The sequence below is a fragment of the Anolis sagrei genome, chromosome 9 (genome assembly GCF_037176765.1).
Source record: "Anolis sagrei isolate rAnoSag1 chromosome 9, rAnoSag1.mat, whole genome shotgun sequence".
In the NCBI taxonomy this organism is placed as follows: Eukaryota; Metazoa; Chordata; class Lepidosauria; order Squamata; family Dactyloidae; genus Anolis; species Anolis sagrei.
In genome coordinates this window covers 16,161,415-16,185,843 of record NC_090029.1, presented here as the reverse complement: position 1 = coordinate 16,185,843, position 24,429 = coordinate 16,161,415, and positions in this window count along the sequence as shown.

Below are 24,429 nucleotides of genomic sequence, written 5' to 3'. Positions count from 1 at the left end.
GTATAGTTCACCTACAATCAAAGAGCATTCTGAACTCCACCAATGTTGGAATTGAACCAAATATGGCACACAGAACTCCCACGATGAACAGAAAATATATATCAGTGATAGGCTGGGGGGGGGCACCAAAATACTGTTTGCTTACGTTGAAAATTACCTAGGGTCGCCTCTGCCCCCAACCATAAAATTATTTTTGTTGCTACTTCATAACTGTAATTTTGCTACTGTTATGAATCGTAATGTAAATATCACATATGCAGGATGAATTTTATTCACTGGACCAAATTTGGCACAAATACCCGAAACACCTAAATTTGAATACTGGTGGGGTGGGGGGTTGATTTTGTCATTTGGGCGTTGTAGTTGCTGGGATTTATAGCTTACCTAGAATCAAGGAGCATTCTGAACTCCACCAACGATGGCATTGAACCAAACTTGGCACACAGAACTCCCATGACCAACAGAAAATATTGGAAGGGTTTGGTGGGCGCTGACTTTTGAGTTTTGGAGTTGTAGTTCACCTACACCCAGAGAGCACTGTAGACTCAAACAATGATGGATCTGGACCAAACTTGGCACAAATACTCAATATGCCCAAATGTGAACCCTGGTGGAGTTTGGGGAAAATAGACCTTGACATTTAGAAATTGCCGTTGCTGGGATTTATAGTTCATCTATAATCAAAGAGCATTCTGAACCTCACCAATGTCAGAATTGGGCCAAACTTCCCACAGAGAACCCCCATGACAAACAGAAAATACTGTGTTTTCCTGATGGTCTTTGGCGACCCCTCTGACACTCCATCATGACCCACCCAGGGGTCCCAACGCCCAGGTTGAGAAACGCTGATCTACACCATACGATTAATATAATTTTGACATAATTTAAATTGCTGTGGCTCAGTGCTAAAGACCTAGTTTCACAAGGTCTGTAGTCTTCTCTGCCAAAGAGGGCTGATGCTTCTCCAAACCACAAATCCCATGATTCATAGCATGGAGCTAAGGCAGCCAAACTGGTATTAAAACTGCATTAATTCTACAATGCCGATGGAATCTAATAACGTTAGTTCTATGGTACTTCATTGAAATAAATAGGAAAAAGTCTTGATTTTCATCCAAGTGTATGGTAAATGAATTGTGGGAAAGAAATATCACTTGAGTGAGGATTGTAAGGGAAAATAGAGTGTGAATTCGAGCACCTTAGGGAGCAGAAAGTTTGTAAATCCATATTAACCTACCCTCTCCTCCCATTCTTTGAGGTTTTTTCCCCCCATTGAAGCTCCAATATACATGCTGCTGAGCACTTTTTTAAAAAATCTTTCACAGAGCTTTGCTTCAAGGTCAGAGTGTCAACCATAGCTTTTCTTGGCTTTCCTCGTGTTTCATCATGGCGTTATTTAAACATAGGTTTTTGTATTTAATTTGACAATCTTTATGTAGTGGCTGGCATGGTAATTGAGCCTCCTTGTCTTTTCTAGAACCACAGAAGATGTAACTAAATCAGAATGTCTCTCTTTGAGCCCAAGATTTCTATTTATTGCCTGGCTCACCGAGGAAGACAAGTTGAGTTATCATTCCTTACCAGCAACACGAAAGGCATTTATATGCTTGAAGTACTGAATAACTGTCTTGGGTAGGAATGCAGTGTAGCAGGAAATATAAAGGGAAATGGACAAATCCTTTTGTAGAAACACCAATGAAGTTCAAATTGGCTTTGTAACCAAAAACAGGATTCAAGAAATCTGTCTACTTGTCCATGGCGTAGGTACTGTATCCAAACAATAGGTGAAGAGTTGGGTAGATCCTTGTGTTCTGCTTTTTATGTGGTATGTTTCAGTTGAAATGGACTATTGAATTGCTAGCCGAAGGACCTAGTAATGTCTTGTCCTATGGCATGAATCTATTGTAAGCTGCCATCAAACATTGCTCTTTCAATGTGATTTGCTATTATCCACGATTTTTACTAGCTGTATTAAGTCCAAGAATGTATACCTTGCAGATATGATATTAGAGTTATGCGCTGATCTGTTTTCCTTTGTTACATCCATTCTTTCATTACTTTTGTTACCTTTGGGAGCACATAATGGGAAGCCCTCTCCTGCTATGAAAATCACTTCGACACAAAAACAAGTGGGAGCCCATCTCGGTTCCTTGCCTGTTTTTCGTGAGCAGCCTCTTTGCCTTGGAAAGAGTGTGTGTGTGTGTGTGTGGCTTGCAGGACCAGGAAGTGTGTGTGCCTGCCTGCAGCCGAGCACCACCTCTAAAATATTACTTGCATCCTTGCCTTGGAAAGAGAGTGTGTATGGGGTGCAGGCCCATAAAGCATGTGCACTTGTCTTCAGCCAAGCACCTCCTCTAGAGTAAGAAACAGAACTTGTCTCCTTGCCATGGAAAGAGTGCATGTGTGTCGTGCAGGCCCGGAAAGTGTGTGAGCCTGCCTACAGCCAAGCACCTCTCCTCTAGAGTAGAGAAGCCATTAAAAAGCCTGGGGAGCCCACCGCCCAATAATGGGCCGATATAAAACAGATCTTTCAGCATCCCAGAGCAATAACAGATATCTGCCCTCCTGATTTCGGGAGGTTCCCAAATAATAATAATAATAATAATAATAATAATAATAATAATAATAACGCTTGAGGCTCAGGCGTCGGCGGTGTCTGGGAGGACTTTTGCACAGCTAAGACTTGTGCACCAGCTGCGACCATACCTCGCAAAGGTTGATTTGGCTGGGGTGGTCCATGCCTTGGTCACCTCTCGATTGGATTACTGCAATGTGCTCTACGTGGGGCTGCCCTTGAAAACGGCTCAGAAATTCCAACTGGTTCAACGGGCGGCGGCCAGGATGTTAACTGGCGCTCCCTACAGAGAGAGGTCAACCCTCCTGTTTAGGGAGCTCCACTGGCTGCCATTTACCTACCGAGCCCAATTCAAGATGCAGGTGCTTACCTACAAAGCCCTAAATGGTTTGGGACCTGCCTACCTGCGTGACCGCATCTCCATCTACGAACCCACACGCTCACTTTGTTCATCCGGAGAGGCCCTGCTCGCGATCCCACCTGCGTCGCAGGCGCATTTGGTGGGGACAAGAGACAGGGCCTTCTCTGTGGTTGCCCCCCGACTTTGGAACACCCTCCCCAAAGACATTAGACTAGCACCCACGTTGGCAGTCTTTAGGAAGAACTTGAAGACTTGGTTATTCCGATGTGCCTTCCCAGAATAGGATAGGATAATCTCCAACACTCTGTCCCAGAAGCACTTTATTAGAGTTTAATACTCTGCACATTGCAATTGCCCAGAACTCCAACATACCACCTCACACACCCAGCACTTTTTAATCTGTACCCATCATTGGCCCGGCCCTGATTTTATTGTGTAATAGTGTAATGTTTTGTTGTGTTGTTGCTTATGTTTTTAATTTGCTGCATTGTTATTGTCTGTTGTTGTTGTGTTGAGGCCTTGGCCTTTGTAAGCCGCATCGAGTCCTTCGGGAGATGCTAGCGGGGTACAAATAAAGTTTAATAATAATAATAATAATAATAATAATAATAACAATAATAATAATAATAATAATCTTTATTTATACCCCACCACCATCTCCCCAATGGAGACTCAGGGCGGCCAACATGAGGCCGAGCCCAAAAATAGTACAACGAAATAAGATACAAAACAACAGAAAATTAACAAAATACATAATATAAAGAAATAAAATAGACAATGCAAAATAACACAATAAAATCAATCACAAAAGGAGGGCCAAATGTGCAAGATAATGTTAATAATGTTAAAACCCTGGGTGAGATAGAAAATAGAAAAGTGTATTTGTAAAGGAGGAGCCCGGTCAGGAGGAGCAGTGGAATTTGGTCTTCACTAAGGGTAGGGGAAAGTGCATTGTGTGGACAACTGTAAATGGAAAGTAACAAAAATGGGTTGGATGGTCACCCTCCGAAGGGACATTGGAAAAGCCTTTGGATTGAAGCCCCCACTGAAAGCTTGGTCATAAAATGGGTCAAGATTTACCTGGCTTGCACAAGCCTACATGATGTCATACGTGTGGCCCCTCAAGATTCCCATAGGTCCCAGATTATTTAAAAGAAACATGGATTCATCACCACTGGCCCATAGCTGATAATGTGTATTCCTTCCTTTTTGAAACCTTCATAGCTAGAACATGAGGAGGGCCGAAAGCCAATAGAAAAGTAATCAATCCAATTGCTAATCTCAACTAAAGCAGGGATTTTCAACCAATTGACAACACTTAAACAATCCCATTACACACATTGGGCTATTCAAATTGGGACAACGAATTTGTTTCAGATTTTCTTTTGTTGTTTTTTTTAATGTTTTTGATCTGTGAATGGTTGATTCCATGGATGCAGCACCCATGGATGCGCAAACAGAGCATGAGCCAGCAATTGAATCAGATTTTTTTTGGCTCTTGTTTGTGAAGCCACACCTCTTTAATTAGAAAAGGCACTAAAAAGTGAAAAGGTATGTGATACTTACTGTTTTTTCAGGTTACAGTTATCTTATTGAGTCATCAGGGGAGGCAGATAATTCAATAAAAGTTATTATTGTCATTATTGTTGTTGGTTGCAATTTGTTTTATATCTGCTGCTACTGTCACATTTTATTGATTTTTATCAATTAGGGTTTGTTTTTGTTTTTTTGTTTTACGCTATTGTTACTGTTATTGTCATTGTGATATTGTTTAGACAGTTATATTTTTTGTGTCGCACCTTGAGTACTTTTGTGAGTCGCCCCGAGTCCCTTTGCAAAGATGGTGGTGGGGTACAAATAAAGTTGTATTATTATTATGTTATATCTTTATATCTTTATTATTTTAAAAAAGTAATCACAAGTATTTCCATGATCTTAAAGGACCAAGCAATTTCATTGTAAGTCAGTTCCTTCAGGAGAAAATGTGATTGAGTTGTTTCATTTTTGGACGTACCAGAACAAATGTGCCTGTCTTCCTCCCTTCCCTTCCTTCCCTTCCTCCCTTCCCTTCCTTCTTTTCTTCCTTCCTTCCTTCTTCCTTCCTCCCTCCCTCCCTCCCTCCCTCCCTCCCTCCCTTCCTTCCTTCCTTCCTTCTCTTCCCTTCCCTTCCCTTCCCTTCCCTTCCCTTCCCTTCTCATCCCATCCTTTCCCTTCCTTCCCTTCCTCCCTCCCTTCCCTTCCTTCTTTCCTCCCTTCCCTTCCCTTCCCTTCCTTTCCTTCCTTTTCCTTCCTTCTCTTCCCTTCCCTTCCCTTCCCTTCCCTTCCCTTCCCTTCCCTTCCCTTTCCTTCCTTCCTTCCTTCCTTCCTTCCTTCCTTCCTTCCTTCCTTCCTTCCTTTCTTCTTTCCCTTCCCTTCCCTTCCCTTCCCTTCCCTTCCTTCTTTCCTTCCTTCCTCCTTCCTTCCTTCCTTCCTTCCTTCTTTCCTTCCCTTCCTTCTCTCCGTCCCTCCTTCACTCCTCTGTGTGTGCGTTTGTGTGTTTGTGAGCGTTGTGTTGCCATCATCTGCCAGTAAAATGTCCCATCTGTATTTTACAATTTTGACAAAACTCGGGGAAAAAGTTGCAAATCATAGAATCACCTCAGCAAACCACATCTCAAGTTTTTTGGGGGGTTGGTGTTGTTGTTATTTTAAACAGTACTTAGGGATGGTTGTCATGTTGATGGCTTCCTCAAGTGTCTATGCCAGGAGAAAGGCACAATAATAAAAAAGTAAATATATAAATAGATCCAAGAAATGATTACAAACAAGTCCTCCCAAAAGAATGGAATGATTGGACCTAAAGGCAAAACCAATAGGAAAAATGCAACAGGGCCCAAAAAAACCAATATTATGAGAATTCACCCTTTTTTCCAGCCCAGTTTGGAGAAGCCCCATCTTTGCTCCCCTTTGGCCACTCAGAGCAGATTGTTTCCAGAGAGAGTGAAAGTCAACAGTTCAAAGCACTGAAGGGCGAAGGCAGCATTCCTTAAAACCTGGCAAAGGAGAAACTTCACTGCTGCTGTGCAGGAGACTCTCGTTGTCTTTGGGTTAATAGAAAATGACTGGCTAATGTGCGATAAATCTTTCAGGCTTGGGGAAATGCCTAACTCTGACATTTGGAGAAAATGGGTTCCATGCCAAGGCTTGGGTCATGGTCAGCGGAGTGTTTTGCAAAGCCAGAGACAGAGCAAGAGCTTTGTGAAAAGGAGCTGGCTTGCAGTTGACGTTTCCTCCACTTTAACCATTTGACTCCTTTTTTCTGTCCAACTTGGGACGTCTTTTAACCCTTGAGTAGCCAGTCGTGCTTCATCGGAACTTCCTTTTCTGCAAGGAGAGAGAGAAAGACATTTCTATGGGGATGGCTGGACCCTGAGAACAGTGCGGGCAGCATTTTAACTATTTAAAAAATGTTTGACATTTACAGGACAAGCGCCTGGTACTCCATTGCAAAGGTCATCATTGTGTAAACAGATATTAATGGTTAGCTGGGTAATGGGTACATAAAGAGGTCACATTAATAATTAACGCAAGCAGGAAGCTGGCACTTTGGAGGGAAGCATGAGGAAATAATGACAGGTGCCCTTTTGGGAAAGGGCAAGGACTGCTGTTCAAATGACACCATAGGAAGGAATCAGGCCATGGGGTACAGTGTCACCCTCTGCCAAAAATGCCCAGATGTGACAAGGGTGGTCCAGATTAATTATTTGCCATCCCACTTTTCCAGCTACTTTCCCCCATTTTTCTGTTCCCCTTTGTTTTGGTTCTCGTCTTATGGAAACTTTGTTGAAAGTACAAAAGTAAATTGCAGTCAACCAGTTTGGTAGGTACAGAGTGGGGGGAAAGCATTGTCTCCCCAACAGGTTCAAACTGCTATTGCTTTTCCGACCTTGCAAGTCCTTCATCATCAATTTCCAATCTTGACCAGCCATGGGTTGCTGTAAGTTTTTTGGGCTGTATGGCCATGTTTAAGAGGCAGCTTTCCTTATAATGTTCTGGTCCAGCTTACTTGTCCAAACGCATCCACCCCTACATCCCACCTCGTAATCTAAGATCATCCGGGGAGGCCCTGCTCTTGCTCTCGTTAACAGCACAGATGTGTTTGGCAGGGATGAGAGACAGGGTCTTCTCAGTTGTGGCCCCCTGCCTATGGAAAGCACTCCTAAATGGGGGAAGATCCGCTCACTCCCTCCTGGCTTTTAGAAAAAATTAAAATCATGGTTTTGGGACTAGGCCTTCGGGCAGTAGAAGTAAATGTATGCAGTAGGCTTGGGCGGTTTCGTTCGTTAATTTTGTAATTCGTTATTAATTCATATTTAAATTAGCTTACAATCCAATATTGAGCCATGCAGGAAAGTGTGAGGAGTAAATTAGATTCGAAACAATTTTTTCAATTTATTTCGTAATTATTTCATAATTATTTCGTAATTATTTCGTAATTATTTCGTAATTATTTCGTAATTATTTCGTAATTATTTCGTAATTATTTTCGCATGTCTGGTGCAAGTTTTATAGTTGTTGTTTGTTTTATCACACCAACAGTCAACAACAGAGGGAGAGGGAAGCTTCAGAAGTTCCTCCTGTCCCATTTGGAGGTTTTTTTAGCATATTGCGCAATCGCGTCCGCCATTAACGAATCGATTCGTAATTTTACGAAATTTCGTATATTTCAAAATTTTTAAAAGGAAAATTTTGGAATTCTTAAAAAAAAACGAAACGCCATGCAGTTAAGTGTGTCAAATAGCAGTAACTCTACAGTGTAGATGCACTCTATGGCTATATTGATGTTTTTACAAGTACAAACTATAAAATTGCAATACCAGAACTATAGCCCATGGCTTTCTAAGTTATTTAGGAAGGGAAGGACATTTCAGCAAAGATACACCAATGAATGGGCACATAACAAGCTCAGTAAAACCATAAGTTAAGCATGCAAAAAAGACATTCTGCAACCCCCTCCCCTTTAAAAGCTTTTTTTTCTTTCCTGCTTCTCAAAATAGGTCTGCTATTACTTGTCCTTAATGCACAAGGATAGTGTTCTTGAATAAATCTTTAAGTAATTCAGAAACAAGGCTCTTCAGTAAATAGTTGGAATGAAAGAGGGAGTTGGAGTCATCTGGTTTCCATTAGGATGATAAAATAGTTCACTTGAAACCTTTTACAAGATGCTTTGTTACTGGGAGGTGTCTGCTCGTCTCACTCCATCACTAGCTGGTTGACACAACATAAAAAGTCTTCAAAAGGCAGGCTAGGCCTCTTAATCAAAAACTAATTGTAATAGATATTGGGGAGTGTTAACACAGTGACCGCTGGGTTGTATGTCTGGTACGTAAGCAGGAGTGAACATTAAACACAACCCCAGGTTGATAGGGCTTATCAGCATCTCAGAGTTAAGTGCTAAGCACTGTAGGGCCGGTATCACCAAGCAATTGCTTTGTACCACTTTTGGAGTTAATTGCACCCTCGGACTTCACCTTCCGAGCAGAATTTATGGCATTGTCAGGGAGCCTGGAAACATGTGGAAGATACCATCACGGTTCCCAAGAATTCATCAAAACTACAGAGAGTTCAGACAGAGGAGAAAAGTAAAGCCCCAATGATCTTCACTTCATCACATAAGGGAACAGGGATGTCTATATCTGTATCTATATATAGTTTTTTTATATATATACTCAGTCTGTTTCCTAGAGTCCTTTGGTTGTTTCAGGAAAATCCCAAAGCAAGTTATTTAATTTATCTCCCTGCTTATTTATAGCATCTATCTATTGCCTCTCAACCCTCCTCCCTCCCAGGAGGCATCTAACGTAGATGTCACTTCTAATGCACATCTTCTGTTTACATGGGGCTGTAGTTGGACTTCATGATTGTCGACTCTATGAATGGATACTGTATCATTAAATATTATTTATTTATTTATTTATTTATTTATTTATTTACTTTGCTTATATACCGCTGTTCTCAGCCCGGGGGCGACTCACAGCGGTGTACAACATAGGAAGAACAAAATTCAAGACACAGTATAAAAACAATTCACAATCCAGCATTATACAAAAACATCGTCATTACTACAAAACCCATTCAGCGCCATCTCATCGTCCAAACCACAATCCAGTATCATTTTCCGTAGTTCCATTCCTATAGTCATTACCAATCATTGCACTTCTTGTTCGAACGCCTTCTTGAACAACCAAGTCTTCAATTTCCTGCGAAATATCATCAGGGAAGGAGCCAGTCTAATGTCCACGGGAAGGGTGTTCCACAGCCGAGGAGCCACCACCGAGAAGGCCCTATCTCTCGTCCCCGCCAGCCGTGCTTGTGAAGCCGGCGGGATCGAGAGCTTGGTGGGCTCGTAGGTGGAGATGCGGTCGGATAGGTATCTTGAGCCGGAACCGTTTAAGGCTTTATAGGCCAACGCCAGCACCTTGAATTGAGCCCAGTAGCAAATCGGCAGCCAGTGGAGCTGGTACAGCAAGGGGGTTGTATGCTCCCTGCATCCCGCTCCTGTTAGTAACATGGCTGCCGCACGTTGGACCAATTGAAGCTTCCGGGCCATCTTCAAAGGCAACCCCACGTAGAGAGCATTGCTAAACGGGATGTAACCAGAGCGTGGACTACCGTGGCCAAGTCAGACTTCCCAAGGTACGGGCGCAGCTGGCGCACAAGCCTTAGCTGTGCAAATGCTCCCCTGGTCACCGCTGAAACCTGGGGTTCCAGGCTCAGCGATGAGTCCAGGATCACACCCAAGCTGCGAACCTGTGCCTTCAGGGGGAGTGCGACCCCATCCAGCACAGGCTGTAACCCTATGCCCTGTTCTGCCTTGCGATTGACCAGGAGTACCTCTGTCTTGTCTGGATTCAATTTCAATTTGTTCGCCCTCATATGCCATTAAATATGGCAGTATTTTAAAAAGAACATGGATGGTGCAATGGTTAAGCTGCCATTCAAAGAAAGTTGCTCTGATCTTCACATGGAGGGATCTCTGATAGACCTCTGAGAAATTTGAGAGTTTTGTCCCATTATTCGTGACACTGGTTTAATGAATGGCTTTATTGCTGTGCTTGAAGGAAACAGATTTTAGACTTCTGTCCCCAAAGAACCTATAATTAATATATATATATATTATTAACTTGGTACTAGTGTTGCCAAACTGAAAATCCAAAAAGGACTCCTGTACCTTTCATGGTTGTGTAGAAGAGGACATTTCAAGTAAGGGTGTGTGAAATGGCAGAAATCTGTTCTGTTTTCGTTTCGAATTTTGGGTCGTATTTTTTATTCAGGAAGATGAGGAGGGAGGCCATTCGGATTTGTAGTTCGGGATCCAAAGTTTCATTTCCGTTTCCATTTTGGAAACGTAATTCAGGATCCTGAAGGGGAAGTCTTTACTATTATCTATGTGTCTGCATTTCATTGTTTCAAGGCATTGAATGCTTGCCTTTGTGTATGTGTGTGCTGGAAACTGCCCTGAGTCCCCTTGGGGAGGTAGGACAAAATACAAATATATTATTATTATTATTATTATTATTATTATTATTATTATTATTAGAAACACCACAAGATGAGTCCACAGCAGACACTGCTGGCTGTTGTATTGAATCACACGTCGGATACTTCCCAAGTGTCTAGGACTGTGTGATGTATCGGTGAATAATGCATGCAGATCCCAGTAAGGTAGCCTTTTGCAGCTGGCAGATGGTAATCTTGTCAGTGCCGATTGTGTTTAAGTGCAGGCCAAGGTCTTTAGGCACTGCACCCAGTGTGCCTATCACCACTGGGACCACCTTTGTTCTGTAGTTGTTTTGCTTCCAGTTGCCCTACAGGCCCACGCCATGGTTGCCCAGCAGTGGGTCCTAGTTCCTGTAGCCCACTTGTCGACGGGTGCCCAGGAGAAGCACTTGCCACAGTCTATTATTATTATTATTATTATTATTATTATTATTATTATTGACAACTGGGAGATAGAGGGAGAAAATGTGGAGGCAGTGACACACTTTCTATTTCTAGGCACAAAGATGACTGCAGACACAGACTGCAGTCAGGAAATCAGGAGAGGCTTACTTCTTGGGAGGAGAGCAATGACAAATCTTGATAAAATAGTGAAGAGTAGAGACATCACACTGGCAATAAAGATCCACATAGTCAAAGCAATGGTATTCCCCAGATTCACCTACGGATGTGAGAGCTGGACCAGAAGGAAGGCTGAGCAAAGGAAGATAGATGCTTTTGAACTGTGGTGTTTGAGGAAAGTTCTGAGAGTGCCTTGAACCGCGAGAAGATCCAACCAGTCCATCCTCCAGGAAATAAAGCCCGACTGCTCATTGGAGGGAAGGATACTAGAGACAAAGTTGAAGTACTTTGGCCACATCATGAGAAGAAAGGAAAGCTTAGAGAAGACAATTATGCTGGGGAAAATGGAAGGAAAAAGGAAGAGGGGCCGACCAAGGGCAAGATGGATGGATGGCATCCTTGAAGTGACTGGATTGACCTTGAAGGAGGGGGTGGTGACCACTGACAGGGAGCTCTGGCGTGGACTGGTCCATGAAGTCACGAAGAGTCAGAAACGACTGAACAAATGAACAACAACAAATTATTATTAGAATCTTCCTGAAAAGAGAACTGGGAGGGGTGACATTTGAAACAAAAACAGAATGAAAACAGATCAAAACCAGAATAAAACAGAATGAAAACAGAACAGATTTCTGCCTTTTTGCACACCCCTAATTTTCAAGCAGTTGTAGCTTGCTATTTAATTTTGCTGAATTTTCTGCACAACCATGAAACATATAAGAGCCCTCTCCACTTTTCAATCTGATAGTCCTACTTTGCACCAAAATGAAACCAAAACTGGTACCCATCAAGATTCCAGAAAAGGGTAACCCAGAACTAATTTACCTAGCTCTGAACTAGAAAAAAAACTCATTGAGTTGCAGTAACGCTTACATCAAGGTGACTAATTCAATGAGTTTATTCTAGCTGGAACTAGAAAGGGTTTTCTGGCCATTGTTTGTGAATGACTGGCAGGAAGGAAAAGTTTTCTCTCCATTATTTGTTCCATGGCTGTTAGTAGAGAACCGTAGTGGTTTGCAAGGCATGTTGATTTGACCCAGGGGTTCAAGGCCTCCTTCCTTCTACACATCTAAGCCACTTGTTGTTGCTCTTCCTCCCAAATGTGATAATGCTGCTCCAGACAGCTGTTCCCCCCTTCCTCCCCCACTCTGCTTTTACTCCTATTTCAAACAATATAATTAAAAAAGGATTCCTTGAAATGGAGACATGTTGCCTCCCCCTCTCCCCCCAAAACCTATTCTCGAATGCTGGTACTATCAAATGTTAGTTAGTCCCTAAATACCAGATTATAATCTCCTAAAGGATGCCATAGAGGGGAGGTCCTCTCCTATCAGAATCAACATTCACAAAGAGAAGGCAGGGAGGGAGAAAACTGCAACCTTTTCTTGCTGAAGCACAAGCACAATTTGTTAAAAACCCACAATTATCGTTCACGTTCGGGGAAAAGCTGAGAGAAAGATGCATCGAGACGGACAAGGAGCCCACATTTCGTGCACTTAAATGGAGGCTGACGAGAAAGATGGCCTTTTCTCCTATTAGTTTGCTGTATAAATGGGAAGACATTACATAGTTTGAAATTTAATTAAAGTAATTGACTAGATTGCATTTTGCAGTCGTTACTGTCATTACCTGCCCTGACCTTTCTGTCAAAAGGATGTGCATGAGATTATTTCGGGGAGGGGGGAGTTATGAATATTAACCTCTTCAGCAAATGCTATCAACAGATTTACATTCATTTTAAGCATTATGTGGCCCAAATGACTGCTGAGAACGATGAAAAACTTGTATAGGGCTGCATTTAGGCTTGGGTAACAGTGGAAAAATTTGTTTCTAAACTCATTTCGTTTTTAGGGGTTCATCGCGTTTCGTTTTTTTAAAGAATTCCAAAATTTTCCTTTTAAAATTTTCGAAATTTATGAAATTTCATAAAATTACGAATCGATTCGTTAATGGCGGACGCGATTGCGCAATATGCTAAAAAACCCTCCAAATGGGACAGGGGGAACTTCTGAAGCTTCCCTCTCCCTCTGTTGTTGACTGTTGGTGTGATAATTTATTTTTTATCACTGATAAAACAAACAACAACTATAAAACTTGCACCAGACATACGGAAATAATTACGAAACAATTTCGAAACAATTTCGAACCAATTATGAAACAATTACGAAACAATACGAAATAAATTGGAAAAATTGTTTCGATTTTTAATTACTCCTCACAGTAGTCCGGCATGGCTCAATATTGGATCGTAAGCTAATTTAAATATGAATTAATAACGAATTACGAAATTAATGAATGAAACCGCCCAAGCCTAGCTGCATTGCCTGCTATTCTAAATCCCCCATAGAACCAGACTGTGGTCAAATTCTGTATGGCTCAGTACTAGAGCTGCTTCCCACCCACAAACCTACTGTAAAGGTAGGTTGTGTCTATTTTGGGAAGGTCAGTTGTCCCCTCTCACCAAAGCATTACATAGGACTGAAATATTATCCTGGCTGGATCTCCCTAGGTGAGACACAAAGCTTGGACGATAGCTGAAACTGAACAGGAAGGCAAACAGATAACAAACAATTTGTTGTTGTTTATATTCATTCAGTTGCTTCCGACTCTTCATGACCTCATGGACCAGACCACGGCAGAGCTCCAAAATCAGAAAAGACCTAGGCAGCATCTGCACTGTAGAATCAATGCTGTTTGATGTTGTTGTTCATTCGTTCAGTCGTTTCCGACTCTTCATGACATCATGGACCAGCCCGTGCCAGAACTCTCTGTCAGCCGTCACCACCCCCAGCTCCTTCAAGGTCAATCCAATTACTTCAAGGATACCATCCATCCATCTTACCCTTGGTTGGCCCCTCTTCCTTTTTCCTTCCATTTTCCCAAGCATCATTGTCTTCTCCAAGCTTTCCTGTCTTCTCATGATGTGGCCAAAGTACTTCATCTTTGCCTCTAATATCCTTCCCTCCAATGAGCAGTCGGGCTTTATTTCCTCGAGTATGGACTGGTTGGATCTTCTCACAGTCCAAGGCACTGTCAGAATTTTCCTCCAACACCATAACTCAAAAGCATCTATCTTCCTTCGCTCAGCCTTCCCTAAGGTCCAGCTCTCACATCCGTAGGTTACTACAGGGAATACCATTGCTTTAACTATGCGGATCTTCGTTGCCAGTCTGATGTCCCTACTCTTCACTATTTCATCAAGATTGTTCTTTGCTCTACTCCCAAGAAGTAAACATCTTCTGATTTCCTGGCTGCAGTCTGTGTCTGCAGTATTCTTTGCGCCTAGAAATACAAAGTCTGTCACTGCCTCCATGTTTTTTCCCTCTATTTCCCAGTTATCAATCAGTCCGGTTGCCATAACAATAACTTTGGCCAATAGATCTACCACATCCCAGTAGTGCTTTCAGTCCAACCAGCTCACAACACTGGACTACACAGATGACATTTATTTCAAGCATCAGGATTTTATATTATGTTAGAATTACACAAAGAAAGACCTAGTATGTTTGAGCAATATCTAATGCATACATTGTAATCCTTATCTAAGGTATATATGACCAGTATAGACTCTGTAATAATGAGGATGTTCTCAGGGTCTAGCACTGTATGTGGTCAATCCATTTGGTTATTGATCCTGATCTCATCATATTGTGGTTCCCGCATTTCTAGCAGAATGCAAATGGCAGAGTTCAGCAAAGCAGTAAAGGCCATGGATATGATGGAGGACCATTGTGCTTCTCCAGAGATCTCAATAGATGGTGTCTTCATTTTGCATTTGGTTATGGTGGCACAGCACTCCTCAGTCTTTCCCCATTCTCTATCAAACACAGAATGGCTGATGGACTCTTGTGGTTCTATGATAAGCCTGGACTTTGGTTGGTCTGGAGAGAGGAAAGGGGATATTGACCCCCAAAAGACAGATGCAGTTGTGAGATTGACTTATGGCCTTGGATGGGGTTGTTTTGATTTGCTGGAATCTCACATGTCTTTGATGACAACATTTCAAATAATCACAACAGATGTTGGCCCATCAAAGGAAAGGTGACAGTGGTCATTAATCAGTGGTAAACAAATGCAAAGTGACTGTAGTCTGACCTTCGGAAAAGCAGAACAATCCATTGACCACAGACAGCTCATGGTCTGAACTGGTAGGAATGTGTATATGTTCTCCATGCTTTAGAATTAGGAGGGGAGGGGAACACAAGCCATCCCTGTAGTAGACTAACCTTGTTTGTTTGTTTTTTAATGTCAGCAGTCAGTACAATATGAAAGTGGAAGAAAGTAGACCACACATACATGAGGTTAGCAAAGTCCTGGCAAAACTGTTCTGAGACTGTATCATTGAAATCTGAAGGAAATGGTTCATGTGACTGAATGAATTAGTCAGAAAGAAGAATGCAAGGCGCTTTCTTCTTCCAATCAATTGATTAACATTACACAATCTCAGCTACTATGAGCATGTGCTTGGTGGTTGTTTCACTTGCAGCAGCAACTGGTCAATCAATTGCATTTAGGCACAAAAGTGGGGAAGTTTTCCCATCGATCACCGTGAAAAGCTGGGCCCCTTCTTGGATTTGCATTCCTCTTCTTTCACTGGGAAGAGAAACTGTGTAATTGAGTGGGCCACCTTCATATGGAAAGAATCCAGCTCCCAGGTGTTCTTCCTTGTGTTACTTGTATACCCACAACAAACAATTCAGGGCTGGCATTTGATACCCTACATTTTGATCTGTCGCACACCTGTCTGAGATAGTGAGGGAGAGCAGGAAGGAGGGACAAAGAGGAAGAACAACCTTTTCATTACTTTTTTTCCATGGCACGGGAGCTGTGTAGAGTTACATCATCTCCTGTGATGTAATGGAAACTCACAACATGATTATGGGCTGGCTTCTCTATCACGTCAGGAGAAGCTTTCTTCTTGTTAATGTTAAAGAACCATCACCACAACAACTGATGAAATGCAGAGATGTGGCAGAAACTAGGGAAGGGGGAGACCCAAAGGCTGGTGAGTCAGATTGAAAGATACCTCTGTCTCCATCCATTATAATTTGACACAAGGAATAGGTGAGTCTGGTGATCCCAAGAACCTGTGAGATTTCTGCTTTTGACAGAAGCTGGATAGTAACAAGATATGCCTGAGGGAGGGAGAAGAGGTGGGAACTTACATCCTCACCTGCAAAATTAAAAACAGTTAAAACAACTATGATATATCAAATCAACCATTCAAAGTCCTATCAGTGCCAATCTAGAAGGGAGGTTGTTGACATCAGCGCAAGGGAAATCAAGTTTCAAGGATGAGATAGTTCTTCTACCATTTTGTTATGCCTTCTCCAAGGATGGAGACACCCAGTCAGTCTGAATCCCTTCCCAGTGTACCCAAAGGAACCATCCCCCGTTTGGTGACTTTCCCATACATTTCTGATATCGTCATCATCACCATCATAAACATCAATTTCTATAGTGTCTTCATTGTACATGTCACTGTACAAGTAATGCAACAACTGCACAGACTAGCTGAATATTTGTTGTTTGGATTCCCTTCCCCTTCCATCTCATCAGTAAGAAGAAGTAGACCTCTCAGATCTTGATAGAAACCAGGGGAAAGTTTCCCAGGAGACCCAGAAGGCTAGAGAAAAAGAAAGAAAATATTCACATGGAAAGTAGGAGAACATTTGTTTTATAGGAAAGTCAGAAAATAGAAAAGAGATGTAGTGGTCATAAATCCAAGATAGTAGTGACAAACATCCAGAGGACGGGGGGGGGGGGGGGGAGAGAGAATAAAAATATATATCCTTTGACTTCCATTCTGTGCTTTGGCTATTATTTGTTGTCTATACCTTCCTAATTGTATTAAAGATTTAAATAGAGAAGAATGTGTGTCTGTGTGTGTGTGTGTGTGTGTATTAGGGCTGGGCGGTTTCCTTCATTAATTTCGTAATTCGTTATTGATTCGTATTTAAATTAGCTTACGATCCAATATTGAACCATTCAGGAGCAACTAAAAATCGAAACGAATTTTTCAATTCATTTCGTAATTGTTTCGTAGTTGTTTTGAAATCGTTTCGAAATCGTTTCAAAATCGTTTAGAAATTGTTTCGTTATTATTTCCGTATGTCTGGTGCAAGTTTTATAGTTGTTGTTTGTTTTATCAGTGATAAAAAAAATAAATTATCACACCAACAGTCAACAACAGAGGGAGAGGGAAGCTTCAGAAGTTCCCCCTGTCCCATTTGGAGGGTTTTTTAGTGTATTGCGCAATCGCGTCCGCCATTAACGAATCGATTCGTAATTGTTTCGTAATTGTTTCGTAATTTCCGAAATTTCGTATATTTCAAACTTTTTTAAAGAAAAATTTCGGAATTCTTTTTAAAAACGAAACGCAAAAACCCCCTAAAAACTAATCGAGTTTAGAAACAAATTTTTCCGTGGTTGCCCAGCCCTAATATATATATATATATATATATATATATATATATATATATATATATATATAATATTGTTCGGAGAGACACCTCTAAAGATTATATTTCTAGTCCTTTTCTTTTTCATACACATCAAAAAGTGTCCACTCTATCCTTCTTATTAGGCTTCCCGAATTTGACTTCAAAAGAAAAGTTAATTTGTCCATGTCTCTAATTTCTCTTAATTTACTTATCCAATCTTCCCTATCTGGAGTTTTATTTAGTTTCCAAAACTTCACATGCAAAATTCTTGCCGCCGTGGAGATATATGTAAATAGAATAGAATCATAGAATCACAGAATTATAGAGTTGGAAGAGACCTCATGAGCCATCCAGTCCAACCCCCTGCCGAGAAGCAGGAATATTGCATTCAAAGCACCCCTGACAGATGGCCATCCAGCCTCTGTTTAAAAGCCTCCAAAGAAGGAGCCCCCACCACACTCCGGGGCAGAGAGTTCCACTGCTGAATAGCTCTCACATCTTTGTTATGATCTAGATTTAAGTCAGAGTCTGTAAGACCTAGGAGATAGTATTCTGGTTTTCTTCAAAATTTATTTCCAAGTATATTTTGGGCCTCCTCTTGTAAGACCTATTTCAGATTCTTGAATGATGCATCAGTTCTTTCAATCTACTGCTTGATTCACTGAGATTACAAAAGTAATCAATGTGCATTCCCATCACACAATGGGAAATAAAGGAAACACATGTACAGAAGCACAGTCAGTTGCATTACATGAGTATTCAGTAGAAGAGTGGTGTGATGCCACCACTATATAACTTTGTGAGTGTAAATTTACATTATACAACAATGATGTAGGACAGGCATGGGCAAACTTAGGCCCTCCATGTGTTTTGGACTTCAACTCCCACAATTCCTAACAGCCGGTAGCAGGGGTGGCTCAACCCATTATGCAAAGTAAGCACTTGCAGTATAGTTGATTTTGCCCAGGGGCGCTCTTGGGGGAAAATAGACCTTGACATATGCGAGTTGTAGTTACTGGGATGTATAGTTCACCTACAATCAAAGAGCATTCTGAACTCCACCAATGATGGAATTGAACCAAATATGGTACACAGAACTCCCATGACGAACAGAAAATATATATCAATGATTGGTTGGGGGGGGGGGGGCACCAAAATACTGTTTGCTTACCATCGAAAATTACCTAGGGCTTCCTCCGGCCGGTAGGCTGTTAGGAATTGTGGGAGTTGAAGTCCAAAACATCTGGAGGGCCAAAGTTTGCCCATGCCTAATGTTGGATAACATCCAAAGGCATGGATGTGAGGTAGTTGGCAGTTGCAACAGGGGTCAGGAGTAATAGAAAGTAGGCTTGGGCAATCCATGGTTCTAAATGGTTCTAAAGTACTTACAAAACTAAAGTTCTGGTGGTGAAAATTTCAGAACTCTAACAAAACTCTCAAAATTTCATAATAAATGGCAGTTCCTAATTGGTTCTGTCATTAAAATCACCAATAATGAAATAATAATTAAATTTTGAAAGTTTTGTTAGAGTTCTGAAATTTTCACCACCAGAACTTTAGTTTTGTAAGTACTTTAGAACCATTTAGAACCATGGATTGCCCAAGCCTAATAGAAAGTTCTTCATTCTCACATTTCATTGTATGAGGAGACAAGCAAAGTCTAGAGTTACTGAACGTATAGTTTCTCTCTTTCTTCAGAGTGAAAAAAAATCCAAGATTTTGGAAAAAAATACTCCTCTGTGGAAGAAGCAAACCCACCTTCTTTAAAAGAAATATCCTATTTACAATTTTTGGGAAAGCCCTCCCAAATTGTGTACCAGTTTTGCAGCACTAGTAAAAGCCAACTGTCTTGGAAAATCATGATAAATGGTGCCTCTGTGACCATTTTAGAACATCTATGTCCCTATTACTTTCCAATAACCTTTCTGATCAATAGTCAATTCGAATATTATTTTTAAGAGAGAAGAATAGAAAAGGATTATGGTAGGAAGTAGGAATGTCTCAGTTGAAATTGAACTTCTGGGAATTTGAGTACTATTATCTCTGGAGCTATGGAGCAAGTTGGTGATCCAGTATATTATATTTGCTCTATAACGAAAAGACAGTTAGTTTAGGGGTGGGGGGAGAGAGAAAAAGAAATATGAACAACCACTTCTCATTATGAGGAGTAGAGAGATTTGGAGCAAGTGGCATATGATACTTGCCATATTGCTCTTTCCTTTTTCCACGGCGTAGCATGCCAGCTTGTTCCTTCAAATTAAGACAATATGCTTATAGGGATGGGCCTTATTGGCCATCCGTCTTCTCTTTTTTAGTAATCTGGCTCCCATCATGCTGAAATGAAGCCATTTCATCTGACTGTGGCTGATTAAACACAGAGTAAACCTAGATCTCTAAGGAGCCTGTAATGATTCTCCAGACGTAATGTCAGCCCTGCACCTGCAGCTTTCAGCTCTCCCCAGTTTCCATCGTAAAAAGAAGCATCTGTTACAAAAAAACTGTTGCCATTTTTAAAAATATCATCTATAGTTATCTTTCTCTTTGAATAGACCTACTCCATTTGAGACAAAGTTGAAGTACTTTAGTCACATCATGAGGAGACAGGAAAGCCTAGAGAAGACAATTATGCTGGGGAAAGTGGAAGGCAAAAGGAAGAGGGGCCGACCAAGGGCAAGATGGATGGATGGCATCCTTGAAGTGACTGGACTGACCTTGAGGGAGCTGGGGGTGGTGACGGCCGACAGGGAGCTCTGGCGTGGGCTGGTCCATGAGGTCACAAAGAGTCGGAGACGACTGAACGAATGAACAACAAACTCCATTTGAAATAAATTACAAGGCCTTTGCAGAAGGTAATGAATGGTCAATCTCTGGAAATTCCTCAGTTCTGAGACATTGAAGTCCAAAACACCTGGAGGGCCAAAGTTGACCCATACCTGGTCTACCCCCAAGGCAGCATTCTTGCACTGACCTTATTTATTTATTTATTTATTTATTTATCTATTTATTTATTTATGACATTTATATACCACCCTTCTCACCCTGAAGGGGACTCAGAGCGGCTTTCAAGTAAAAAGTAAATACAATATATTATATTCTTACCATAGCACAAAATTAATATTATATATTACATTGTACTATAGCATCATACTGTAATATTATAAGTAATATTACATTTAATATAAAATATATAATTATAATATCTTAGTAGTAGTAGTAGTAGTAGTAGTATATTGTATTACATTATAATATTATCAATATTATATTATATTATATTATATTATATTATATTATATTATATGTACATTATATTATATTATATTAGGTAAAGGTAAAGGTAGTCCCCTGACATTAAGTCCAGTCATGTCTGACTCTGGGGTGTGGTGCTCATCTCCATTTCTAAGCCGAAGAGCCAGCATTGTCCATAGACACCTTCAAGGTCATGTGGTCGGCATGACTGCATGGAGCGCCGTTACCTTCCCGCCAGAGCGGTACCTATTGATCTACTCACATTTGCATGTTTATTATATTATATTATATTATATTATATTATATTATATTATATTATATTAAGCACAGTGCAGGGGACAAGATGGAACTGCCTTCCTGGCCCCTCTCTTCACTCCGATCTCAGAGCAGAGGTTGGTGCTAGAGTGGGGAGGGTTCCCAACTGATGACACTGGAGACAAGATGGAACTGTCTTCCTGGCCCCTCTCTTCACTCTAATCTCAGAGCAGCGGTTGGTGCTGGGGGGGGGGGGGGCTCCCAATTGATGACACTGGAGGCAAGACGGAACTGCATTCCTGGCCCCTCTCTTCACTCTGATCTCAGAGCAGCGGTTGGTGCTGGAGGAGGGAGGGGGGCTCCCAACTGATGACACAGGAGGCAAGATGGAACTGCCTTCCTGGCCCCTCTCTTCACTCTGATCTCAGAGCAGTGGTTGGTGCTGGGGGGGGGGGGCTCCCAATTGATGACACTGGAGGCAAGATGGAACTGCTTTCCTCGCCCCTCTCTTCACTCTGATCTCAGAGCAGCGATTGGTGCTGGAGGGGCCTCCCAACTGATGACACTGGAGGCAAGATGGAACTGTCTTCCTGGCCCCTATCTTCACTCTGATCTCAGAGCAGTGGTTGGTGCTGGAGGAGGGAGGGGGGCTCCCAACTGATGACACTGGAGGCAAGATGGAACTGCCTTCCTGGTCCCTCTCTTCACTCTGATCTCAGAGCAGCGGTTGGTGCTGGAGGGGGGGAGGCCCCCATCTGATGATACTGGAGGCAAGATTGAACTGTCTTCCTGACCCCTCTCTTCACTCTGATCTCAGAGCAGCGGTTGGTGCTGGAGGTGGGGGGCTTCCAATTGATGACACTGGAGGCAAGATGGAACTGTCTTCCTGACCCCTCTCTTCACTCTGATGTCAGAGCAGTGGTTGGCACTGGAGTGGGGGGGGGGGGCTCCCAACTGATGGCACTGGAGGAAAGATGGAACTGCCTTGTTTAACATCTTACAAAAAGCGGGCAAGGAGCTGGGATCAGCTCCCACTTGCTTTTGTGTTGAACTGATTTTCATACCAGGAGGGGGCTTCTTGTTACGTGCACCCAAAGGTAACAAAAGTAACGAAAGAATGCAGATCTGTGCACAACTCTACTAAGCATTCTACAAAATGTCTCAGAAACTGCTGGGAATTTTCTCCTCTTGCAGGAATTAGGTTTTTTGCTTCAGTTTCTGTGCCAATAACTATTTGGTAGATTTTGGTAGAAGCCATGCATGCTATCCCCTGAATTATACTCCTCTTTCATAACATTTATAGTTGGCCAAAATCTCAATACTGTATTTTTCAGATTACTCAGATTCGTTTAGGTACTTCTTCTCCTCACATTTATTTCTTGTGAGAAGAGTTGTTGTTCAAACCCTTCCCATAACTGATACTTACTTGCACTTTAGGGTTTTCATCTTTAGATTCACGTTAGTTGGGATTACTCCTTGGTCTGTGACAAATCGTTGCACATCACTAGGAACCAGTGTCCAAAAGTGGCCTACTAAAAATGAAATATGAGGAGCAGATCCCAGCCAGCATCACTGCATCTTGTCGAACATCAGTAGGATAAATGTATGAAAAATGTTTTGCTATCAGTCGAGAAGCAAGAACCTCACCACAAGAAATTGATCTTTCATCATAATATCTGTTCGCTGCATCAACAGAAATGCATTTGGACTATACATCATCAACAGTATTGATTTCCTTCCATTTAGAGGCCCTTACACCAATGACCACATCGCGAACAAAAGTTCTTCTGAACTATCACATTGGGAATGGGCAATTACATACATTACTACACCGAGAAGATGAAAGGTAATAAGTCACGAGAGGTGTGAACCTCTGATTATAAAGCACCCACTTTGGCTTCTGTATAAAATTTATCTTATCTTGTGGGTTTTCCCTGTGGTCATGTGTGATGTGAGGATGGCGATGTGGCAGGAACATTATCAATAGGAATGGGGATCTATGAACCATACACAACCTGCCAAGATCGATATCAAGGCCCCTGGAGTTCCTCAGACTTAGTCTCAAGAAAAAGAGAGAGAGAGAGAGTTGTGCTTTGAGAGACTCACAGAACCGCCATGACTATCCACTTCTGTTTTGAAGTCTTTATGCCGACTCCTCTGTGCTTGCAGCAAAAGACTGATGGGTTTTTAGTTGGCGCCATCTTTCTCCATCAGTGGTTCCCAACCTTTGGTCCTCCAGGTATTTTGGACTTCGGCTCCCACAATTCCAAACAATTGGTAAGTTGGTTGAGATTCCTGGGAGTTGACATCCAAAATAGTTGGAGGACCAAAGTTGGTTACCATTGCTCTGCATCTAGCAACATGGGCATTGGTCAAAACCTTGAATCAGGAGATAGATATGTTTCTGTTCGAAATAGCAACCTTCTTCAAGCCTCCACATATATATATAATTGCTCACTGTATTGTATATACTAGACCTGGGTAACAACGGAAAAATTTGTTTCTAAAATCGATTCGTTTTTTGGGGTTTTTTGCATTTCGATATTTAAAAGAATTCTGAAATTTTCCTTAAAAAAAGTTCGATATTTACAAAATTTCGTAAATGGTTAAAAAAATTACAAAACAATAACGAAACAATAACGAATCGATTCGTTAATGGCGGCCGCGATCGCGCAATATGCTAAAAAAACTTCTGAAGCTTCCCTCTCCCTCTGTTGTTGACTGTTGGTGTGATATTATAAAATTTTTTCACTAATTAAACAAAAAACAACTATAAAACTTGCCCCAGACATGCGGAAATAATAACGAAACGACCTCAAACCAATAACGAAACGAATACAAACAAAATACGAAGCATTTACGAAATGAATTGAAAAATTCGTATCATTTTTAAGTTGCTCCAGAATGGTTCGTTATCGCTTCGTTAACAAAAAAAAATAACGAATTTTTAATGAATTACGAATTAAGGAAACGAAGCCGCCCAGCCCTAGTATATACATGTATTGGTATGCAATTTTTTGCCTTAACTCTTTGTTGTGAGAGGAGCTGCAGACCATGTGATCAGAACTGGGATTGTTCAGGACTCAGACTCCATTTTAGAAACTATGCTTTCTGATGCCAGCAAGAATAGTATGTTTAATAATAATAATAATAATAATAACTTTATTCTTCTACCCCACCACCATCTCTCCGAAGGGACTTGAGGCAGCTTACAAATGGGACAAGTGTCCACAAAACATAAAAGCAAAAACAATCCATAAAACAAAATATATTAAAACAGACTAGGAATAAGAGAATACTACAAATTACATTGGAGCTCCATCAGACCAGGTTCAACAAAAATAATGACCAAGATTTCTAAAATGGGCATGACCAACCTATAAAAGGGCTGGGCAAGGGATAGTGCAAATAGCTTACCATGGCTCCACTGGACTAGAGAGAGACTCTAT